The 22301-nt window shown below is 49.1% G+C and overlaps 1 long non-coding RNA gene across 1 annotated transcript in view; it reads right to left on the reverse strand.

Moving 5' to 3' along the window:
- Positions 1-17350, reverse strand: part of LOC138580422 (uncharacterized) — a 47501-nt gene extending 30151 nt beyond the window's left edge. Inside the window, exon 1 of the long non-coding RNA XR_011304309.1 lies at positions 17250-17350. This is a non-coding gene — a long non-coding RNA (uncharacterized lncRNA). The remainder of the gene's footprint in view (positions 1-17249) is intronic.
- Positions 17351-22301: the final 4951 nt, after the last annotated feature.

The raw sequence follows: 22301 nt of genomic DNA on the forward strand, positions 1-22301 counted from the left end.
GAAACAACGTATGTTGACATTTGCATTACAAGGATCGAAGCTACATGCCGAATATGGGAAATTTACCTTCAAACCTGTACTAACCTTTTATACACAAAAGGTTATTCCCTCGATCACGTTTGGAGCTGAGGCTGGATGGAACCCAGATCATCATATATGGCCAACCCTTGAAGGTCTCTTCTGGAGACGCATCCTCAAATTACCAAAAGGTGTTTCAATGATTTCTATTAGACCTGAACTCGGACTTAAATCAATGCATAACATAGTTGTCTGGAAATCTTTGGCCATGCTCCGAAAGATGTCACTAAAGGACCAGGCCCCGGCCTACAAAGTTTTTTCAAATATGATCCATCAACAACACTGTAGTATTACACAAAATTGGACTAGCGGTCTAAAACTGATTTTGGAACTGCAGATGTAACGTGGGAAACCTTGATAGACATTCCCCAAATTGCGAAACAAAAACTAAGGAAATGGAATTGGATAGATAACTTAGAACAAATAAATCTCCTATCTACGTCGATCGACTTAGGCTCTCTAACAAATTGTCTGGATCACCTACCAAGATACCTACAAAAATTTCCCTCAAGGAAACACTGTAATCAATTTCTGAGACTGCGGCTGAACGCACACACAACAAAGGAGATTCTATGGAGACGAAAAGCCCCCAAAATTGAGAATAATCTTTGTAGGTTTTGTGAAATCACAGTCGAATCTGTAAAACACCTAGTCATTGAATGTCCTAAAATTAAGGAACATCGTACTCGCTATTTGGGCGCTTTTGCGCCAATTGACAAGGTTATGGACAAATGGTGGCACCATATACTATCTGGATCAAACATGCCACTGACATGTGCAGTTTGCGATTTAGTGGAACATATTCTGAATGAGGACCAGTGTCAATCAGAAAGATTCCCTTTCCTTCCTTCATTGAATGATTGTCATTGAAAGACTGTCATTTCCTTGTGTTGTCTTTGTTTTCTTGTTTCTCTTGTCCTCCTGCAGATTTATGTTTATGTATGTGAAAGCAGGATCGTCTATTGTTTATTGTAATTGAAGTTTATTTGTAAACTAATTGTTACAATTAAAATAAAAAAAATAAAAATAAAAATATTCTTGACCCTAACAGAAGTTAGATGTTGTGCTGTGATTCACACCTGCATGCTGTGATGTCATGAATGTTCTGGTACTGGAATGCGTGTGCGGGTGTCCTGCTGAGTATCCTACGGAAGACAGTTAGGGAGGGGCTGGCTGAGTGACAGGGTGTGGCGGTGGATGTCCTTTCCTACTGGTTGTTTTGTTACCAAGAAGCGGGATAGGAGAGGGATGAAGAGGGGGTACTTTGGAGGCAGGTACCAAGATTGCTTCTCTCTTGCTGAAATTCAGTATAACAATAAGAGCATGGGGCTTGAGTCTGAGTGGCTACTGTTGTGTGTTTGCTGGGAGGCATCATGTACCCCCTGACCTGGTGTGTGCATGATAATCAATGCAGAGTGGGGCCAGTTGAAGCTCTTTAATCTCCTGGAGCTCACTGGGTGGGGAGAATGTTGGTCACTGAGCAGTGAAGATCCAGTTCTGTGTATTGGACTGTTGGGGCTGGAGTCAGAGTGGCTACTGTTGTGTGTTTGCTGGGAGGCTGTGTGTAGCCTCTGCCTTGGCGTGTGCATGATAAGCAATGCAGAGTGGGGCCAGTTGAGGCTCTTTAATCTCCCGGAGCTCACTGGGTGGAGGGAAAGTTGGTAACTCAGCAGTGGGGATCAAGTTCTGTGTGTTGAATGTTGGGGCTGGAGCCAGTGTGGCCATTGTGGTGTGTTATTGGGAGGCTGCATATTGTCTCTGACCTGGCGTGTGCAGGATACGCATTGCAGAGTGGGGCCAGTTGAGGCCATGCAATCTCCTGGAGCTCTCCAGGTGGAGGGAATGTTGGTCACTGAGCAGTGGAGATCCAGTTCTGTGTGTTGAATGTTGGGGCTGGAGTCACTGGCATAACAGGTGCCCCTGCAGCCCCCGCCGTGCGGGGGGGCCCCGCCAGCACATGTCCTAGGAGGGGGCTTTTTGAATTCAGTCTTCATTCATAAATAAATAATTTCTGTAACAGAAATAATTTCTTTATGAAGGAAGAGTGACTACAAAAAGAACATTTATTTTGAAGTCTGAGGGCTCCACCCTCCCCATGACATGGAAGATGCTAGGCTCGAGGCTCCCATGTCATGGGGTGAAAGAGCCCTATGACTTCAAAAAGAAATTGTTTTTTTTTTAAGTCACTCTGGGACAAGGAAGAGTGACATGGAGGTAATTCTGGGCCAAGGAGCTGATTTTGGAGATGGGGTAGGGGTGGTAGCGAGAGCGGATTTGTGGGGGGGGGCAGGATTGTACAACAAATCATAATGCTTTCCAGGTTAAGCAGGCATGATATGTGGTATTAGTGGCTAGAGAGGCATGTTGGTGCAGCCAGTCTAGTCATTCCTAAGTTTGGTATGACTTTTTTTAACTGGGCATTTCTGATAAAGCAGTCCTGCTAAGTGAATTACCTGGCTAGACTGCCATTTGGGGGCTGCTAGTCTAGCCGTTTCTTACTGCGGCATTGTATATTTTTCTGGGCATCTGTGATCAAATGATATGATATAAGTCATTTATAACGCAATGGTACACAAGGGTTTCTAGGCGCGACAAGAAAAGGGAGGGAAGATAGAGGGAGGACAAGACAAACAATCTTACTAAGCCTTGTGTCATTCAGATCATGCAAGTGCGAGAACGAGAAGTGCAAGGGGGAAGGGAGGAGGGAAGTGCAAGGGAGAGGGGAGGGAAAAACAGGGCAGCAATGCTCAGAGTAAGTGCAGCCATGGCAGCGTGGCTCTTGGTATTGCAAGGCAAACAAGGGACTGTAGGGTTACAGTTACAGCCCCTAAGTGCTTGGTAGGCCCAGAGGCAGTGCAAGGGTGACTGATCAAGAAAGAGTCTGGACTCAGTGAGACTCTGAGGGTAGCCAAGCAAACAGTCGGTACAGCGGACAGGTAGGTCAGGTAGGGCAGCAGGGGAGGGAGAGAGAGAAAGCAGAGGAGAAGAGGAAAGTTTTCAGCTGCTTCCGGAACTTCATGTGGTCCAGCTCAAGTTTGAAAGGGGCAGTGAGGCTATTCCAGAGGGAGGCACCTGCAGAGGAGAGAGATCTACCCCCACTCTCTGCCTGGAGAAAAGTTTAACCCTTAGAGAGTTGTAGGTAGCTGAGCGAAAGGCTTGAGAAGGAAGATATTTTGGAAGACAGCGTTGGATGTAGTGCGGACCCCAGGCCCAGAAAGCCTTGTAGACAATACAAAGGGTGGGGAACTTGATCCTTGCAGCAACTGGGAGCCAGTGGAGAGATTTCAGGGCTGGAGAGATATGATTCCTGGGCTTGAGGCCAAGGATAAGTCTTGCAGTCCTGTACTGGATTAGTTGCAGAGGGTGGAGAGTAGAGGAAGGCAGATTAAGAAAGAGGCTGTTGCACTGGGCCAGCCTAGAGAGAACCAGGGCTCTGGAGACCGTGAGCTAATGGGGGAAAGTGAGAAAGTGAAGAGTTCCTTTGAGGAGGAGAAGCTGGTAGTGAGCAGAAAAAGAGAAAGTGGATTCAAAGATGACACCAAGGTTGTTTGCCTCACAGGAAGGGCCCAAGGCGGAGAGGGAAATCAGGGGCAGGAGTCCAAATGAGAAGGATCGCCATCTTACTGACATTAAGGCAGAAATCGTTGGAGGCACACCAATCCTGAATCGTGGATAGACAGTCAGGAACGAGCAAGAGAGTAGAGGAGTATGAGGGGAGCCCGAAGGAAAGCAGAGTGTCAGCCGCATAACACTGAAAGTTAGAGGCAAAGGTAGAGTTAAGGTGGGCCAAAGGGGATAAGTAGAGGTTGAAAAACCATGGTCAGAGGATGGAGCGGAGAGAAAGGGACCAAGTTGGTCCTGGGAGGGGCTGTCCAAGAGGAAGGAGGTCAGCCACTCAAGGGCCTGATCCGTGATGTCCAGGTTCTCATGGAGTCGATTGATCAGGATTGATCAGGATGGCGTGGTTGACCGTGTGGAAAGCAGAGGAAAGATCAAGGAGGATAAGGACAGAAGGAATGCTGGAATCAAGGTTAGAGAGCAGATCTTTACAGGCGTTCAGGAGAGCAGTTACCGTGCCTCCGGCAGCTCTGAAGCCAGACTGAAGGTCATGGAGACAACCAACAGATTCTGTGAGGAAAGTAAGCTGGGAGATGGCCAGCTTTTCCAACAGTTTGGCCAGGAAAGGGGTGATGGAGATTGGGCAATAGTTTGCCGGGCACGCAGGATCAGCAGATGGCTTCTTGAGGAGTGGGTGCATAAGGGAGTGGTTAAGGGGAGAGGGGAACATTCCAGTGGCAAAAGAGTGATTACAGAAATCATCCAAGGTTAGAACAAGGGTGTCAATATGGACCTTGATGGTTTTGGAGCAGGGGAGCACCTGTTTAGATGACACTTTCATAGATCGGACTTGTCCAAAAACCTCTCTCAGGTGTTGTCAGAGAGAAAGAGGAGAAAGGAGGAAGAGAGGTAGAGATGGCCAAAGGGGGGCCGAGAGAGGAAGAGGGAGAGGAAGAGGAGACAAAGGACAGGAGTTTTAGCAGAGAAGTGAGATGACAGAGGGCCTGGGAGGGAACAGGAGAGGTAAAGACTGCAACAGGATTGATCAGTTCCTTGCAGATTTTAAAGAGTTTGGCCGTGTTGTTAGAGGCCACAGGCTTGAATGTGTGTTCTCTTCTTGATGAGTGTTAATGCTTCCACTGACATTTTCTAATCTAGGTAGGTCTAAATGTGGCCTGGCATGCTTTACTGTAACAATATTACGTGTCTACACTGGTCTACGTTGTGTAGGCACTTGGACATGTTTTCAATGTGGCATGGCATTTTTAATAGCAAAGTATTAATATTCCTGTGCACTGTTGGTGACTTGCATCTATTGGATTGGTGCTTCCCTACAAAACAATTTCAAACACTCTTGCTTTTTAGGCAATTTTTCTCAGAAAGTGTGCTATATACTGCATTCAAACACATATTTATATCATTCTACTAGTGCAGTGTGTGGCATAACCCTTCAGCAGCACATTCATGCGTATTTCGCAAGCTTGATAATCTAGGCCGGCCCAGAGTTTGACGCAACCAGTGATTTGTTGCTGAGTTGGGGGGCCCCCTAAGCATGGCTCGCAGGGGGGCCCCCACATTTTGTGTTACGCCACTGGCTGGAGTCAGTGTGGCCATTGTTGTGTGTTTGCTGGGAGGCTGCATATAGCACGTGACTTGGTGTGTACATGATACCCATTGGAGAGTACGGCAAGATGAGGCTGTGCAATCTCCTGGAGCTCTCCAGGTGGAGGGAATGTTGGTCACTGAGCAGTGGGGATCAAGACCTGTGTATTAAATGTTGGGGCTGGAGTCATTGTGGCCATTGTTGTGTGTTTGCTGGGAGGCTGTATGTAGCCCCTAACTTAGCGTGTGCAGGATACACATTGCAGAGTACGGCAAGATGAGGCTGTGCAATCTCCTGGAGCTCTCCAGGTGGAGGGAATGTTGGTCACTGAGCAGTGGAGATCCAGGTCTGTGTATTGAATGTTGGTGCTGGGGTCAGTGTGGCCATTGCTGTGTGTTTGCTGGGAGGCTGTATTTAGCCCCTGACTTGGCATGTGTAGTATAAACATTGCAGATTGGGACCAGTTGTGGCTGTGCAATCTCCTGGAGCTCACTGGGTGGGGAGAATGTTGGTCACTGAGCAGTTGAGATCCAGTTCTGTATATTGCATGTTGGGGCTGTAGTCAGAGTGGCCACTGTTGTGCGTTTGCTGGGAGGCTGTGTGTCGCGTCTGACTTGGTGTGTGCATGATAAGCATTGCAGAGTGGGGCTAGTTGTGGCCATGCAATCTCCTGGAACCCTCTGGGTGGGGGGAGTGTTGGTCACTGAGAAGTGGAGATCAAGTTCTGTGGATTGAATTTGGGGCTGGAGTCATTGTGGCCATTGTTGTGTGTTTGCTGGGAGGCTGCATGTAGCCTCTGACCTCGTGTGTGCAGGATACACATTGCAGAGTGGGGCCATTTGAGGCTGTGTAATCTCCTGGAGCGCTCTGGGTGGAGGGCATGTTGGTCACTGAGCAGTGGAGATCAAGTTCTGTTTACTGAATTTTGTGCCTGCAGTCAGTGTGGCCATTGTTGTGTGTTTTCTGAGAGGCTGTGTGTAGCATCTGACTTGGCGTGTGCAGGATACCCATTGCAGAGTGGGGCTAGTTGATGCTTTGCAATCTCCATGAGTGCTCTGGGTGGATGGAATGTTGGTCACAGAGCAGTGGAGATCAAGTTCTGTGTATTGCATGTTGGGGCTGGAGTCAGATTGGCCACTATTGTGTGTTTGCTGTGAGGCTGCATGTAGCCCCTGACTTGGCGAATGCAGGATACACATTGCAGAGTGAGGCTAGTTGAGGCTGTGCAATCTCATGGAGCTTTCCAGGTGGAGGGAATGTTGGTCACTGAGCAGCAGGGATCAAGATCTTTGTATTGCATGTTGGGGCTGGAGTCAGAATGGCTACTGTTATGTGTTTGCTGTGAGGCTGCATGTAGACCCTGACCTGGCATGTGCAGGATACCCATTGCAGAGTAGGGTCAGTTGAGGCCATACAATCTCCTGGAGTGCTCCAGGTCGAGGGAATGTTGGTCACTGAGCAGTGTAGATCAAGTTCTGTGTATTGCATGTTGGGGCTGGAGTCAGAGTGGCCACTGTTGTGTGTTTTCTGTGATGTTGTATACAGTCTCTGCGTTGGCGTGTGCATGATAAGCATTGCAGAGAGGGGCCAGTTGAGACTGTGCAATCTGCTTTAAATTCTCTGGGTGGGGGGAATGTTTATCACTGAGCAGTGGACATCAAGTTCTGTGTATTGAATTTGGGGCTGGAGTCAGTGTGGCCATTGTTGTGTGTTTTCTGGGAGGCTGTGTGTCGCGTCTGACTTGGTGTGTGCAGGATACGCATTGCAGAGTGGAGTTAGTTGAGGCCATGCAATTTCCTGGAGCTCTCTGGGTGGAGGGACTGTTGGTCACTGAGCAGTGGAGATCCAGTTCTGTGTATTGAATGTTGGGGCTGGAGTCAGTGTGGCCATTGCTGTGTGTTTGCTTGGAGGCAGTGTGTAGCCCCTGACTTGGTGTTTGCAGGATATGCATTGCAGAGTGGGGCCAGTTGAGGTGATGCAATCTCCTGGAGCTCTCTGGGAGGAGGGAATGTTGGTCACTGAGCAGTGGAGATCCAGTTCTGTGGATTGAATGATGGGGCTGGAGTCAGTGTGGCCATTGTTGTGTGTTTGCTGGGAGGCTGCATATTGCCTCTGACCTGGCGTATGCAGGATACGCATTGCAGAGTGGGGCCAGTTGAGGCGATGCAATCTCCTGGAGCTCTCTGGGAGGAGGGACTGTTGGTCACTGAGCAGTGGAGATCCAGTTCTGTGTGTTGAATGTTGGGGCTGGAGTCAGTGTGGCCATTGTTGTGTGTTTGCTGGGAGGCTGCATATTGCCTCTGACTTGGTGTGTGCAGGATATGCATTGCAGAGTGGGGCCAGTTGAGGCGATGCAATCCCCTGGAGCTCTCTGGGAGGAGGGACTGTTGGTCACTGAGCAGTGGAGATCCAGTTCTGTGTATTGAATGTTGGGGCTGGAGTCAGTGTGGCCATTGCTGTGTGTTTGCTTGGAGGCAGTGTGTAGCCCCTGACTTGGTGTGTGCAGGATATGCATTGCAGAGTGGGGCCAATTGAGGCGGTGCAATCTCCTGGAGCTCTCTGGGAGGAGGGAATGTTGGTCACTGAGCAGTGGGGATCCAGTTCTGTGTATTGAATGTTGGGGCTGGAGTCAGTGTGGCCATTGTGCTGTGTTTGCTGGGAGGCTGCATATTGCGTCTGACCTGGCGTATGCAGGATACGCATTGCAGAGTGGGGCCAGTTGAGGTGATGCAATCTCCTGGAGCTCTCTGGGAGGAGGGACTGTTGGTCACTGAGCATTGGAGATCCAGTTCTGTGTGTTGAATGTTGGGGCTGGAGTCTGTGTGGTCATTGTGCTGTGTTTGCTTGGAGGCAGTGTGTAGCCCCTGACTTGGCGTGTGCAGGATAAGCATTGCAGAGTGGGGCCAAGTCAGGCTGTGCAATCTCTTGGAGCTCTCTGGGTGGAGGGAATGTTGGTCACTGAGCAGTGGAGATCCAGGTCTGTGTATTGGAATGTTGGGGCTGGAGTCAGAGTGGCTACTGTTGTGTGTTTGCAGTGAGGCTGCATGTAGCCCCTGACTTGGCGTATGCAGGATACACATTGCAGAGTGGGGCCAAGTCAGGCTGTGCAATCTCTTGGAGCTCTCTGGGTGGAGGGAATGTTGGTCACTGAGCAGTGGAGATCCAGGTCTGTGTATTGAATGTTGGGGCTGGAGTCAGTGTGGCCATTGTGCTGTGTTTGCTGGGAGGCTGCATATTGCGTCTGACCTGGCGTATGCAGGATACGCATTGCAGAGTGGGGCCAGTTGAGGCGATGCAATCTCCTGGAGCTCTCTGGGAGGAGGGACTGTTGGTCACTGAGCAGTGGAGATCCAATTCTGTGTGTTGAATGTTGGGGCTGGAGTCAGTGTGGCCATTGTTGTGTGTTTGCTGGGAGGCTGCATATTGCCTCTGACTTGGTGTGTGCAGGATATGCATTGCAGAGTGGGGCCAGTTGAGGCGATGCAATCTCCTGGAGCTCTCTGGGAGGAGGGACTGTTGGTCACTGAGCATTGGAGATCCAGTTCTGTGTGTTGAATGTTGGGGCTGGAGTCTGTGTGGTCATTGTGCTGTGTTTGCTCGGAGGCTGCTTGTATTGGAGCTAGAGTTAGGAACCAGATTTGGTTGGGAGTTTAGCTGAAGTGAAGTGATTTCAGCAGATCAAACTAGTAAATGCTGGCCACAATAAAGTGCTACTTTATGTACAATCATATATTTTTCTCAGACATTAGCAATGTGTCATCACCTTTGCTTAGGAGTTCATAAATGTTAATGATCTTTTGGGGGGTTCTGCAGTAGGATTTGATTAGTCACTGCTGCAGTGTTCTAGCTCTGCCTCGTCCCTTGCATTTGCCTCAACCTGAACACGTGATTAATCTATGCTTATCTAAATTAGAAAAAGCGAGCTCCAGATGTGATCGCAATGCATTCATATATAAAGCGGCATGACACATTGTTGCTGCTCCTAAGCGCAGCATTTACATGTGATAATAGCCCAATTATTTGGGGTTCAAATCTGTGGCCTTCAGGCTGCACACACACATGTCCTGGGTGAGCGCTGGAGTGCATACCCACACACACACACACACACACATACACACAAACACACAGATACCGGTACAATAACACCCTATACATCACAAACACTGCATCCGTTCTGTGGTTCAAATATGTGTCCTACAGGCTGCACATAATGTCCTGCGTGAGCGCTTGAGTACACACAAACACACACACACCCCTGTGCAAAAACACCCTATACATCACAAACACTGCATCCGCTCTGTGGTTCAAATCTGAGGCCTACAGGCTGCACATAGATGTCCTAGGTGAGCGCTTCAGTACAAACACACACACCTGTGCTATAACATCCAATAAATCACAAAATACGTTGTGCTCTTAGAACAGGCCTGTAACACACACTGCCTTCTGTGCAGTTACAACTGTATATTGCATTCCCGTATTGCCACTTCTTTCCAACACACTTATACTGCCTTGTATATTAAGACTAGTTCATGTCTATTTCACTCTAAGCCCCTATGCTCTGTAGTGGCCGCCACACATGTCGCATGCACAGCACTTGTGTCATGTGCAGAGCACATGTGCATCAGTGACACCTCCATCTATGCAGCTCCAGCCCTCCCACTGGAAGCGTCGCCATGTGCATTCCTCCCTTCACAGCCCAGCTCAGTGCAGTGTAGCAGAAATCCCCCCCAGCCCGCCTTACACCTGTCCAGTACGACATACAGGTAACATGACCCTAGAACTCCATTCATTGATTGAGACACCATACTTCAGACTAACAGTACCTAAACTATGCAGTGACCACACTTCCCCACCATGATACACTGCTGCAAAGTGACAGCTATGCGCTATACAAAATATATTTAACATTGACATTTGACCGTCTGTGTCTGATATAGCTCACAGAGAATGTATCAATCTTGAGGATATAAGTCCCATTGCTGCTACAAAAGGCATATTACAGATAGAGCAGTGTCATATCTGCTACAAAAGACGTATTACAGACAGAGCAGTGCCATATCTGCTACAAAAGACATATTACAGACAGAGAAGTGTGATATCTGCTACAATAGACACATTACAGACAGAGCAGTCCCATTGCTGCTACAAAAGACGTATTACAGACAGAACAGTCCCATTGCTGCTACAAAAGGCATATTACAGACAGAGCAGTGTGATATCTGCTACAATAGACATATTACAGACAGAGCAGTCCCATTGCTGCTACAGAAGGCGTATTACAGACAGAGCAGTCCCATTGCTCCTACAAAGCGTATTACAGACAGAGCAGTGTGATATCTGCTACAAAAGACGTATTACAGACAGAGCAGTCCCATTGCTCCTACAAAAGGCATATTAAAGACAGAGCAGTGTGATATCTGCTACAAAAGACGTATTACAGACAGAGCAGTCCCATTGCTCCTACAAAAGGCATATTACAGAAAGAGCAGTGCGATATCTGCTATAGTAGAAGTATTACAGACAGAGCAGTCCCATTGCTGCTACAATAGACATATTACAGACAGAGCAGGCCCATTGCTCCTACTAAAGGCATATTACAGACAGAGCAGGGCAATTTCTGCTACAATAGACATATTACAGACAGAGCAGTCCCATTGTTGCTACAAAAGGCGTATTACAGACAGAGCAGTATAGTGTATTACAAACAGAGCAGTGCACTGTTGCTACAAAAGGTTAGGGTATTCATTTTTTTAAATTTCTATGGGTGCTTGGAGCCAGTGGAATACTGGCAACAACTGGCCTGGAGGGAAAATTCACTTTTCTAGCCCCTGGTGCAAGGGCCCAAACCCCACAGTGCAGTGGCCCGAACTTGCAGAACAAGTGATCTCAATACCAACCACCCTCCGTCCCACACATTCTCCAGTAATCTCAATACCAACCACTCTCCGTCCCACACATTCTCCAGTAATCTCAATACCAACCTCTCTCCGTCCCACGCATTCTCCAGTAATCTCAATACCAACCTCTCTCCGTCCCACGCATTCTCCAGTAATCTCAATACCAACCTCTCTCCGTCCCACGCATTCTCCAGTAATCTCAATACCAACCTCTCTCCGTCCCACGCATTCTCCAGTAATCTCAATACCAACCTCTCTCCGTCCCACACATTCTCCAGTAATCTCAATACCAACCTCTCTCCGTCCCACACATTCTCCAGTAATCTCAATACCAACCTCTCTCCGTCCCACACATTCTCCAGTAATCTCAATACCAACCTCTCTCCGTCCCACACATTCTCCAGTAATCTCAATACCAACCTCTCTCCGTCCCACACATTCTCCAGTAATCTCAATACCAACCTCTCTCTGTCCCACACATTCTCCAGTAATCTCAATACCAACCTCTCTCTGTCCCACACATTCTCCAGTAATCTCAATACCAACCTCTCTCTGTCCCACACATTCTCCAGTAATCTCAATACCAACCTCTCTCCGTCCCACACATTCTCCAGAAATCTCAATACCAACCTCTCTCCGTCCCACACATTCTCCAGTAATCTCAATACCAACCTCAATACCAACCTCTCTCTGTCCCACACATTCTCCAGTAATCTCAATACCAACCTCTCTCTGTCCCACACATTCTCAAGCATATGTAGTAGATATTATTGGTATTACTACTGTTTTATGCACTATCTTTTTCAGTTAGCAAACATAGTAAAATTGTTTCACTGGGATGATATAATCGGTGACACAGGAAAGCTGCGTTGTGAGCCTGGTTTTCCACGTGCTACAGTTTTCTAATTCATCTCCTCCCATCCCAGCTTTAGAGCAATGTAAAGAGGGGGCAAAGCTCGAGAATGTATTGGTGGAGCAGAGCCCTTGCTGAACCAGGGGATTTTGCTGGGATGGGAAAAGACCAATACCTGGCTTTCTACCTCCCGAGCCCACAACACAAAGCCCATACCCGCACCCTGTGCACTCACCCCTCACAACATGAGATCCTCACCTGCCATCCTGCCTCCCCACCAGTATTCTTAACAGACATTGTTAACATTATTTTTAGAGTTAAATTATAGAGTATAAACCCACATGAGTGATGCTTTACAGATAGTTAACGAAAATAATGCACAGTGAGGAAAAATGATTTGCTCAGGATCACATCGTTTATGAAGTATGGAAGTTGGGAATTTCAGCCCTGTCTTCCTGCTTCCACAGTTTCCCATTCTGAAATCAGGGGAGACTGCTTCGTCTTTTTCATCTTGAATATTAAAAACAAAAAAAAACTGCTCTCTGCCAAGTTGTTCTTGAATAGCTAAACTTGTTTACTGTTAATTACAATTAAAATGTATTATAATTGTAATCAATGCCCGTACAATTGTGTGTACTTTCAATGTACCAAGTCACAAGATAAAGCAACCCAAAAAATATAAAAGAAGCAGTCACTGAAACATATGTTCATAAAGCAAGTAGTCATCACTTAGAAAAAAGAAAGGGGGTCAAGTCACTCCCACACTCGGGTGCAAAGGCATACAGGTCGGATATCAAACTGCTGCCCAACCCTTCCAGATGTGTATCACCATCTCATTTACCCAGATCATCCTCCGGTGTCCTTCCCTTGCACCACATTATCAATGCCCCCCTGATTCTTACAATTAGCTTGCAGCCCGCAGTGCCCCTTTTGCTCCAGGCTTTAACTATTAATTCAATCTCATTCCCTTAACTTGCACGCACCTCCTTCCCTTGGCAACATTGCACAATCCCTGATTCCTTGCCATTCACACCCTTTAACAGCCCATCACACCAGGCCCATGCCTTGCCCCTCACCACCTTTTGTTGCCCTGTCTGACAGTTATATAAGAGACCACCTTGACTTGCCATTCATCCTCTGCCAGACAGGACAGGAAGTCGTGGTTGGGATCCTGCTGGCAATTGTGGCGGAATGTGGTTTAGTGTATTTTGTGAACACGTAATCTATAGGTGCAAGGATGTATCGGTGTCCATGTGACTTTGTATATGAATCTGGTGTTGATTTGCATGTGTGTCTTTTGAGGGTCACATAAGAGCACAAGGTTCTGGACGAGACAATGACAATGAAAAGCAATCACAGACTTTTGGGGTCATTCAGAGTTGGGTGGTAATAGTAAATTCATCAGTATTCGTTTTACTGCATGAACGGCGGCACAGGAGCGTCCCTCCAATAGAGTGAATTTCTTTTTTTAGAAATGGCCGTGTCAAGGGGACCCTTCTGTGCATTACGACAATCAACAGTAGTGATATGAGCCTCTACTGTGCATACATGGAAAAAAAGAACCTTTTCACATTACCGCCCTTGGATGTGGTATTTCTGAAACAGCACTGGAGGTGTTCCAGAAATACCACAGTCGGAGCTGGTAACTTTCTTCAGCGGTATTAAAAAATCTGCCCACCTCTGAATGACCCCCCTTTATTTGCAGTCTTCTAATAATTAATATCTGAATATTACATAATTCTATGCATGCCCAAAAGTAAGTGCCCCAAATAGTCCCAGGGCCATTCCTATACCCACTATATAAGTAGCATCCGTGAGTGCTATTTAGGGTGCTATTAGGCTATATTTGCATGACCACACAGGGATCAAGAATGCACCAAACACGGGGGACGCATTCGCACAGAATCAAGCCGAGGGCAAACTCTAATAAGTCATGGATCTTGATCACCTGCTGTGCATTCTACCAGGCTCATGGTGTAAGGGGCACAGGGGGGCCAACATTACCATGCAAGGTCACATAATCATACTGGAACATGCCCCTGCCGCATAGACCCCTCCCCCTCTCGCCATCTGTGGGAGCCATGTGCCTCCCGCCATTTACACAGAATCTTTGCAACACTATTTCATTGTGGCAGCCTGGACCCCACCCCCTCTTGCCATCTGTGGGGGCCATGTGCCTCCCGCCATTTACACAGAATCTTTGCAACACTATTTCATTGTGGCAGCCTGGACCCCACCCCCTCTCGCCATCTGTGGGGGCCATGTGCCTCCCGCCATTTACACAGAATCTTTGCAACACTATTTCATTGTGGCAGCCTGGACCACACCCCCTCTCGCCATCTGTGTGGGCCATTTGCCACCCCCATTTACACAGAATCTTTGCAACACTCTATTTCATTGTGGCACCCTAGGCCCCCTCTTCTCACCATCTGTGGGGGCCATGTGCGTCCCCCCACTTACACAGAATCTTTGCAACACTCTATTTCATTGTGGCAGCCTGGACCTCTCCCCCTCCGCCATCTGTGGGTACCATGTGCGTCCCCCCCTTTTACACAGAATCTTTCCAACACCCTATTTTTTTGTGGCAGCCTGGACCCCTCTCCCTCTCACCATCTGTGGGGGCCATGTGTGTCCCCCCCATTTACACAGAATCTTTGCAACACTCTGTTTCATTGTGGCAGCCTGGACCCTTCTCACCATCTGTGGGGGCCATGTGCCTGCCCGCCCCCCCATTTACAAAGAATCATTGCAACACTCTATTTCATTATGGCAGCTTGGACCCCTCCCCCTCTAACCATCTGTGGGGGCCATGTGCCTCCCCCCATTTAAACAGAATCTTTGCAACACTATTTCTTTATGGCAGCCTGGACCCCTCCCCTCTAACCATCTGTGGGGGCCATGTGCCTCCCCCCATTTACACAGAATCTTTGCAAAACCCTATTTCTTTGTGGCAGCCTGGACCCCTCTCATCACCTGTGGGGGCCATGTGTGTCCCCCATTTACACAGAATCTTTGCAAAACCCTATTTCTTTATGGCAGCCTAGACTCTGAAGGATTCCGTCTTTTTCTATTCTTTATTTTACAGTTTGGAGCTCCGTGCCATGGGGCGGCAGCTGGACTAGCCTGAGGGTCGATTGCCCTTTTACCCCTTTGCCAGTCCACCCCTGGTTGGGGCTTAAGCGAGGGGTTTTGATTTAAGGCTCACAAGCAAACTCTAGCGAAAATGCCCTCTGCTTACATATCTAATAACACAAATGATAGAACTCATAGGTAAGCTTCACACCAGCCATCATGGTGTCTGTTTATACAGCGCGTCCCACCATACACCTGGACCGCTCTGTAATTAAGGGGTGCTACTAATACCCAACTCATGTGAGCACATGTGTTAACCTCAGTGGGACAAAGAGTCTGAGTTGCTCCGATAGTGATTTAAGCCTCTAAGTCAACGGCAGCCTTTGGCGCTTCAGATTTATTTATTCAGCCATTTTTAAAGCGCTCACACAGCCGTAGGCATCGAGGCGCTGTTAAGAGTTTTTTTTTTTTAGTTGCATCATTTTTTTTTGTTTGTTTTTTGTCCTAGTTTCGTATTTATAACGCGCTTAAATACCCAGAGGTTTCTAAGCACGGACCCGGGGATCGAACCTGTGTTGCTTCATGTCGACTTTCTTCCAAGGTGGGCAGAAGGCACTTACTTGGCGAATGGACGCTTAGGCTGGAAAGAGATTTCTGGACGGACCCATTCAGCCGGAGCCTGAATCGCCTGGTCTCACAGTATGAGGGTGACAGACTGCGGTTACACTCATGACTGCTTCATGCTGAGGAAATGAGGGCCCGGACCGCTTCACCGCAGCACATGTTGGAAGTAGTCGATGCACGTCCCAGGGGGAATGGGCAGGGCACCGTATTTACAGAGGCCGTCTGCACGTGTGCACAGGCGATGTGCTGTGCAACCCCCGTGCGTGCGGTGCACTGGCGTGGGTGCACGTATGTTGCTCCCTGCAATGTGAGAGGCTTACCAGCAAGCAGGGCCATCAGGCACAGGGACAGGGCTGCACCCTTCAATGTGAGAGCCATCAGGCACAGGGACAGGACTGTGCCCTTCAATGTGAGTGGCTTACCAGCCAGCAGGGCCATCAGGCACAGGGACACGGCTGCACCCTTCAATGTGAGAGGCTTACCAGCAAGCAGGGCCATCAGGCACAGGGAAAGGTCTGCACCCTTCAATGTGAGAGGCTTACCAGCAAGCAGAAACATCAGGCACAGGGACAGGGCTGCACCCTTCATTGTGAGAGTCCTTCAATGTGAGAGTCTTACAAGCAAGCAGGGCCATCGGGCACAGGGACAGGGCTGCACCCTTCAATGTGAGAGTCTTACCAGCAAGCAGAACCATCGGGCACAGGGACAGGGCTGCACCCTTCATTGTGAGAGGCTTACCAGCAAGCAGGGCCATCGGGCACAGGGACAGGGCTGCACCCTTCATTGTGAGAGTATTACCAGCCAGCAGGGCCATCGGGCACAGGGACAGGGCTGCACCCTTCAATGTGAGAGGCTTGCCAGCAAGCAGGACCATCGGGCACAGGGACACGGCTGCACCCTTCAATGTGAGAGGCTTACCAGCAAGCAGGGCCATCGGGCACAGGGACACGGCTGCACCCTTCAATGTGAGAGGATTACCAGCAAGCAGGGCCATCGGGATAGGTCAGGGCTGCACCCTTCATTGTGAAAGGCTTACCAGCAAGCAGGGCCATCGGGCACAGGGAGAGGGCTGCACCCTTCTATGTGAGAGGCTTACCAGCCAGCAGGGCCATCGGGCACAGGGAGTGGGCTGCACCCTTCAATGTGAGAGGCTTACCAGCAAGCAGGGCCATCGGGCACAGGGACTTCTATGTGAGAGGCTTACCAGCCAGCAGGGCCATCGGGCACAGGGCGAGGGCTGCACCCTTCAATGTGAGAGGCTTACCAGCAAGCAGGGCCATCAGGCACAGGGACAGGGCTGCACCCTTCAATGTGAGAGTCTTACCAGCAAGCAGGGCCATCGGGCACAGGGACAGGGCTGCGCCCTTCAATGTGAGAGGCTTACCAGCAAGCAGGGCCATCAGACACAGGGACAGGGCTGCACCCTTCAATGTGAGAGGCTTACCAGCAAGCAGGGCCATCATGCACAGGGACAGGGCTGCACCCTTCAATGTGAGAGGCTTACCAGCAAGCAGGGCCATCATGCACAGGGACAGGGCTGCACCCTTCAATGTGAGAGGCTTACCAGCAAGCAGGGCCATCAGGCACAGGAACACGGCTGCGCCCTTCATTGTGAGAGGTTTACTCTTTCTGTGCTCAGCGTAAGGATTGGATCACTGCCCTCTCACCTCTGCTCAGGAGAGGATAGCTCTGTCTTTTAAAGCATTTTCCATCCAATCACAATCATTCTTTGAGATGAGCTGTTCACCTGCACCAATCGCTGCCACATATTTCGAGGTTGCATCTGTTTGTTTTCTCATCCTGGAAAAGTCCCTTAATTCCTTTCCAAACTGGATTGGCTGGGGTTCAACCCTGGCAGGGGAAACAGACAGGAGTGTGCGTTGCATGTGAGAAGGCATGGTGACAGAGAATACATGAATTAACTCAATACAGGCACTGTCGACCTGCAGCTTAGGGGAAACACATGCAATGCTACATAGGTGATCATACATTCTACCACGAAGTGATGGATTGGAATGCCTTTTATCATATCCCATGTATGCCAACGAGAGGGGGTGGCACGGCTTCTAGGAAGGCGTTCACTGTATGCAAACTAGAGGGGATGGCACGGGCATTCTCCTGAGACTTTCTCTGTATGTCAACTAGAGGGGATGGCACGGGCATTCTCCTGAGACTTTCCCTGTTTGCCAAAGAGAGGGGATGGCACGGCTTCTAGGAAGGCTTTCACTGTATGCAAACTAGAGGGGATGGCACGGCCATTCTCCTGAGGCTTTCCCTATATGCCAACTAGAGAGAATGGCACGGCCATTCTCCTGAGACTTTCCCTGTTTGCCAACGAGAGGGGATGGCACGGGCATTCTCCTGAGACTTTCCCTGTTTGCCAACGAGGGGGGATGGCACGGACATTGTCCTGAGACTTTCCTTGTATGCCAAAGAGAGGGGATGGCACGGCTTCTAGGAAGGCTTTCACTGTATGCAAACTAGAGGGGATGGCACGGCCATTCTCCTGAGACTTTCTCTGTATGTCAACTAGAGGGGATGGCACGGCCATTCTCCTGAGACTTTCCCTGTTTGCCAACGAGGGGGGATGGCACGGACATTGTCCTGAGACTTTCCTTGTATGCCAAAGAGAGGGGATGGCACGGCCATTCTCCTGAGGCTTTCCCTATATGCCAACTAGAGAGAATGGCACGGCCATTCTCCTGAGACTTTCCCTGTTTGCCAACGAGAGGGGATGACACGGGCATTCTCCCGAGACTTTCCCTGTATGCCAACGAGGGGGATGGCACGGTCATTCTCCTGAGACTTTGCCTGTTTGCCAACGAGAGGGGATGGCACGGCCATTCTCCCGAGACTTTCCCTGTATCTGGAGGGGATGGCACGGCCATTCTCCTGAGACTTTCCCTGTTTGCCAACGAGAGGGGATGGCACGGCCATTCTCCTGAGACTTTCCCTGTATGCCAACTAGAGGGGATGGCACGGCCATTCTCCCGACACTTTCCCTGTATGCCAACGAGAGGGGATGGCACGGAGTCTAGGAAGTTGCCGCGCTTAATAGCAGGAGTCGCAGGTGTACCTGCACTCAACTATTAAGGTTTCATTGTTTGGCAACTCAGCACAATCAGTTTGTACTGTTATCTTTCTGGCAGCTAAATGCCACCGCAGCTGCAAGCAAGAGTGACAATTAGGAGTGGGCCACAATCCCACTCAGGAAACATTTCGATACCGCCTGCTGGGCCAATTACCGCCTTGTGTACCGCAATTTTGGCGTGTTGTTTATTAGTCGGGAATATTTAGTTTTTTGGTGAAATTTCGCTTTTTGTGTGGTCCAAAACACACATAAAAACTACATTTCAGAAAAAAAACAAAATCTAGCAGGTAAAACATCCAGTTTTCCATTGGAATGGAAGGAGCTGTTTTCGGACACCCCTAGCTACAATTACAATACCGCCAGTTTTCCATTGGAATGGAAGGAGCTGTTTTCGGCCACCCCTAGCTACAATACCTCCAGTTTTCCAGTGGAATGGAAGAAGCTGTTTTCGGCCACCCCTAGTTATGATATGATATGGCATTCATAGCGCGCCTATACACAAGTGTTTCGAGGCGCGACGAGGCAAGGGGGGAACAAAGGGAGGACAGACAACGATCCTACTAGGCCTGGTGTCATTCAGATCACGCAAGTGCATTGGAAAGTAAAGTGCGCAGGGGGAGGGAAGAGGGAAAGTGCAGTACATGGGAAGTGTAATAAATAAGACACATAAAACAGCCAGCTAGTGGTAAGTGCAAAGGAAGTGCAGACGTAAGTGCTGGTAGGGAGACTGAAGCGATACATAAACGGTTCCCAAGTGCAGGGGTTGCCAAGGCGGCAGTGCAGGTGGGTAATTAAAGGGGCCTGGGCCAGAGATCAGAAAGGGTGGCCAGGAACCAGTGCAATAGCAGTCAGGAGTTCAGCAAGGGAGGGGAGGCGAGAAAGCAGAAGCAAAGAGGAAGGTTTTGAGGTGTTTCCGGAACCGGAACCATACATCCAGTTTGCCAGAGGAATGGAAGGAGCTGAGCTGTTTTCGGCCACCCCTAGCTACAATGCCTCCAGTTTTTCAGTGGAATGGAAGGAGCTGTTTTCGGCCACCCCTAGCTACAATACCTCCAGTTTTCCAGTGGAATGGCAGGAGCTGTTTTCGGCCACCCCTAGCTAAAATACCTCCAGTTTTCCAGTGGAATGGAAGGAGCTGCTTTCGGCCACCTCTAGCTAGAATACCTCCAGTTTTCCAGTGGAATGGAAGGAGCTGTTTTCGGCCACCCCTAGCTACAATACCACCAGTTTTCCAGTGGAATGGAAGGAGCTGTTTTCGGCCACCCCTAGCTACAATACCACCAGTTTTCCAGTGGAATGGAAGGAGCTGTTTTCGGCCACTCCTAGCTAAAATCCCTCCAGTTTTCCAGTGGAATGGAAGGAGCTGTGTTCGGCCACCCCCAGCTTCAATAGCTCCAGTTTTCCAGTGGAATGGAAGGAGTTGTTTTCGGCCACCCCCAGCTACAATACCACCAGTTTTCCATTGGAATGGAAGGAGCTGTTTTCGCCACCCCTAGCTACAATACCACCAGTTTTCCAGTGGAATGGAAGGAGCTGTTTTCGGCCACCCCTAGCTACAATACCACCAGTTTTCTATTGGAATGGAAGGAGCTGTTTTCGGCCACCCCTAGCTACAATACCACCAGTTTTCCAGTGGAATGGAAGGAGCTGTTTTCGGCCACCCCTAGCTACAATAACTCCAGTTTTCCAGTGGAATGGAAGGAGCTGTTTTCGGCCACCCCTAGCTACAATACCTCCAGTTTTCCAGTGGAATGGAAGGAGCTGTTTTCGGCCACCCCCAGCTTCAATACCTCGTTTTCCAGTGAAATGGAAGGAGCTGTTTTCGGCCACCCCCAGCTACAATACCTCCAGTTTTCCAGTGGAATGGAAGGAGCTGTTTTCGGCCACCCCCAGCTACAATACCTCCAGTTTTCCAGTGGAATGGAAGGAGCTGTTTTAGGCCACCCCTAGCTACAATACCACCAGTTTTCCATTGGGATGGAATGAGCTGTTTTCGGCCACCCATAGTTACAATGCCTCCAATTGTCCAGTGGAATGGAAGGATCTGTCTTCGCCACCCCTAGCTACAATACCACCTGTTTTCCAGTGGAATGGAAGGAGCTGTTTTCGGCCACCCCTAGCTACAATACCTCCAGTTTTCCAGTGGAATGGAAGGAGCTGTTTTCGGCCACCCCTAGCTACAATACTTCCAGTTTTCCAGTGGAATGGAATTAGCTGTTTTCGGCCACCCCTAGCTACAATACCACCAGTTTTCCAGTGGAATGGAAGGAACTGTTTTCGCCCACCCCTAGTTACAATACCACCAGTTTTCCATTGGAATGGAATGAGCTGTTTTCACCACCCCTAGTTACAATACCACCAGTTTGTTGCTAGAGTAAGGGTGGGATGAAACAGGATAGGGTAAACCTGCACCCAGTTCAGGAACCTCTAATGCACCAATCGGACAAACAGCTTGTGGTTTGCCTCCAGCAGTGCAATTGCACAATAACATTTGGGGCCAGGTGGTCCTCCTTTTTTAGAAATTGGGAGAGATAAAGATTGCTTCCAACTTACTGGCACTTAGTTTCACAGATCCCTATATAGAGTTAAAACAGAGACAATTTACTCAGCAGACAATACCGACACATTTTCTGGCAGGTAGGAAGCCAGAGTCCGGCATCAAAACTGGGGATAGAGGGAATTGCTGTTTTGAGAAAATAATGTAAAGGACAGTGTGCGCACTGTTTTTTTTTAAGTTAATCACGGATGCTGTTAACTCTGACTATTGTTTTTTTTTTACCCCACATAGTAATTTCACAAGGATGTTGGACTATATTTAGTATCTCTGCTTCCTTACACTCCTTCCTTCTGGTTCCTCACATTGCTCAGGACTGGCGCTGCTCAGTTTCATTTGTACTACTGCACCACAAGAGGGCGATCTTAGTCTGCAAACTCTGCCAAACAAAACTCCTGTTTTTGGCGTTTTGCAAGCCAACAGCTTCTAAAATGCAGGCACATTTCCCATTCAGCCAGTGCCTGCTTTACCCCCTCGCCTCGGCAGATGGAGCTCTCCATTTGCTGTTGTTCATAATGGCAAGGACAGCTGCAGAGGCCTTCTCCTTGGAGTATTTCACTTAGTGTTTCTTTAGACACTGCTGCAGAGGCCTTGTCCCTGGAGTATTTCACTTAGTGTTTCTTTAGACACTGCTGCAGTGCTCCTATCTCTGGAGAATAGTTGCCTGCTTTGTTGCTGTAAGCTCTGCTGCAGTGCCCCTTTCCCTGGAAGCTCCACCCTTACTGTTGCTGTAGGCTCTGCTGCGGTGGCCCTGCCCATGGAGGCTCCCCCTTACTGTTGCTGTAGGTTCTGCTGCAGTGGCACGGCCCATGGAGGCTCCCCCCTTACTGTTGCTGTAGGTTCTGTTGCAGTGGCACGGCCCATGGAGTCTCCCCCCTCCCTTACTGATGCTGTAGGCTCTGCTGCGGTGGCCCAGCCCCTGGAGGCTCCCCCCTTACTGTTGCTGTAGGCTCTGCAGCAGTGGCCCGGTC

Source organism: Ambystoma mexicanum, chromosome 1p (assembly GCF_040938575.1).
Source record: "Ambystoma mexicanum isolate Mex_15411 chromosome 1p, UKY_AmexF1_1, whole genome shotgun sequence".
Taxonomy (NCBI): domain Eukaryota; kingdom Metazoa; phylum Chordata; class Amphibia; order Caudata; family Ambystomatidae; genus Ambystoma; species Ambystoma mexicanum.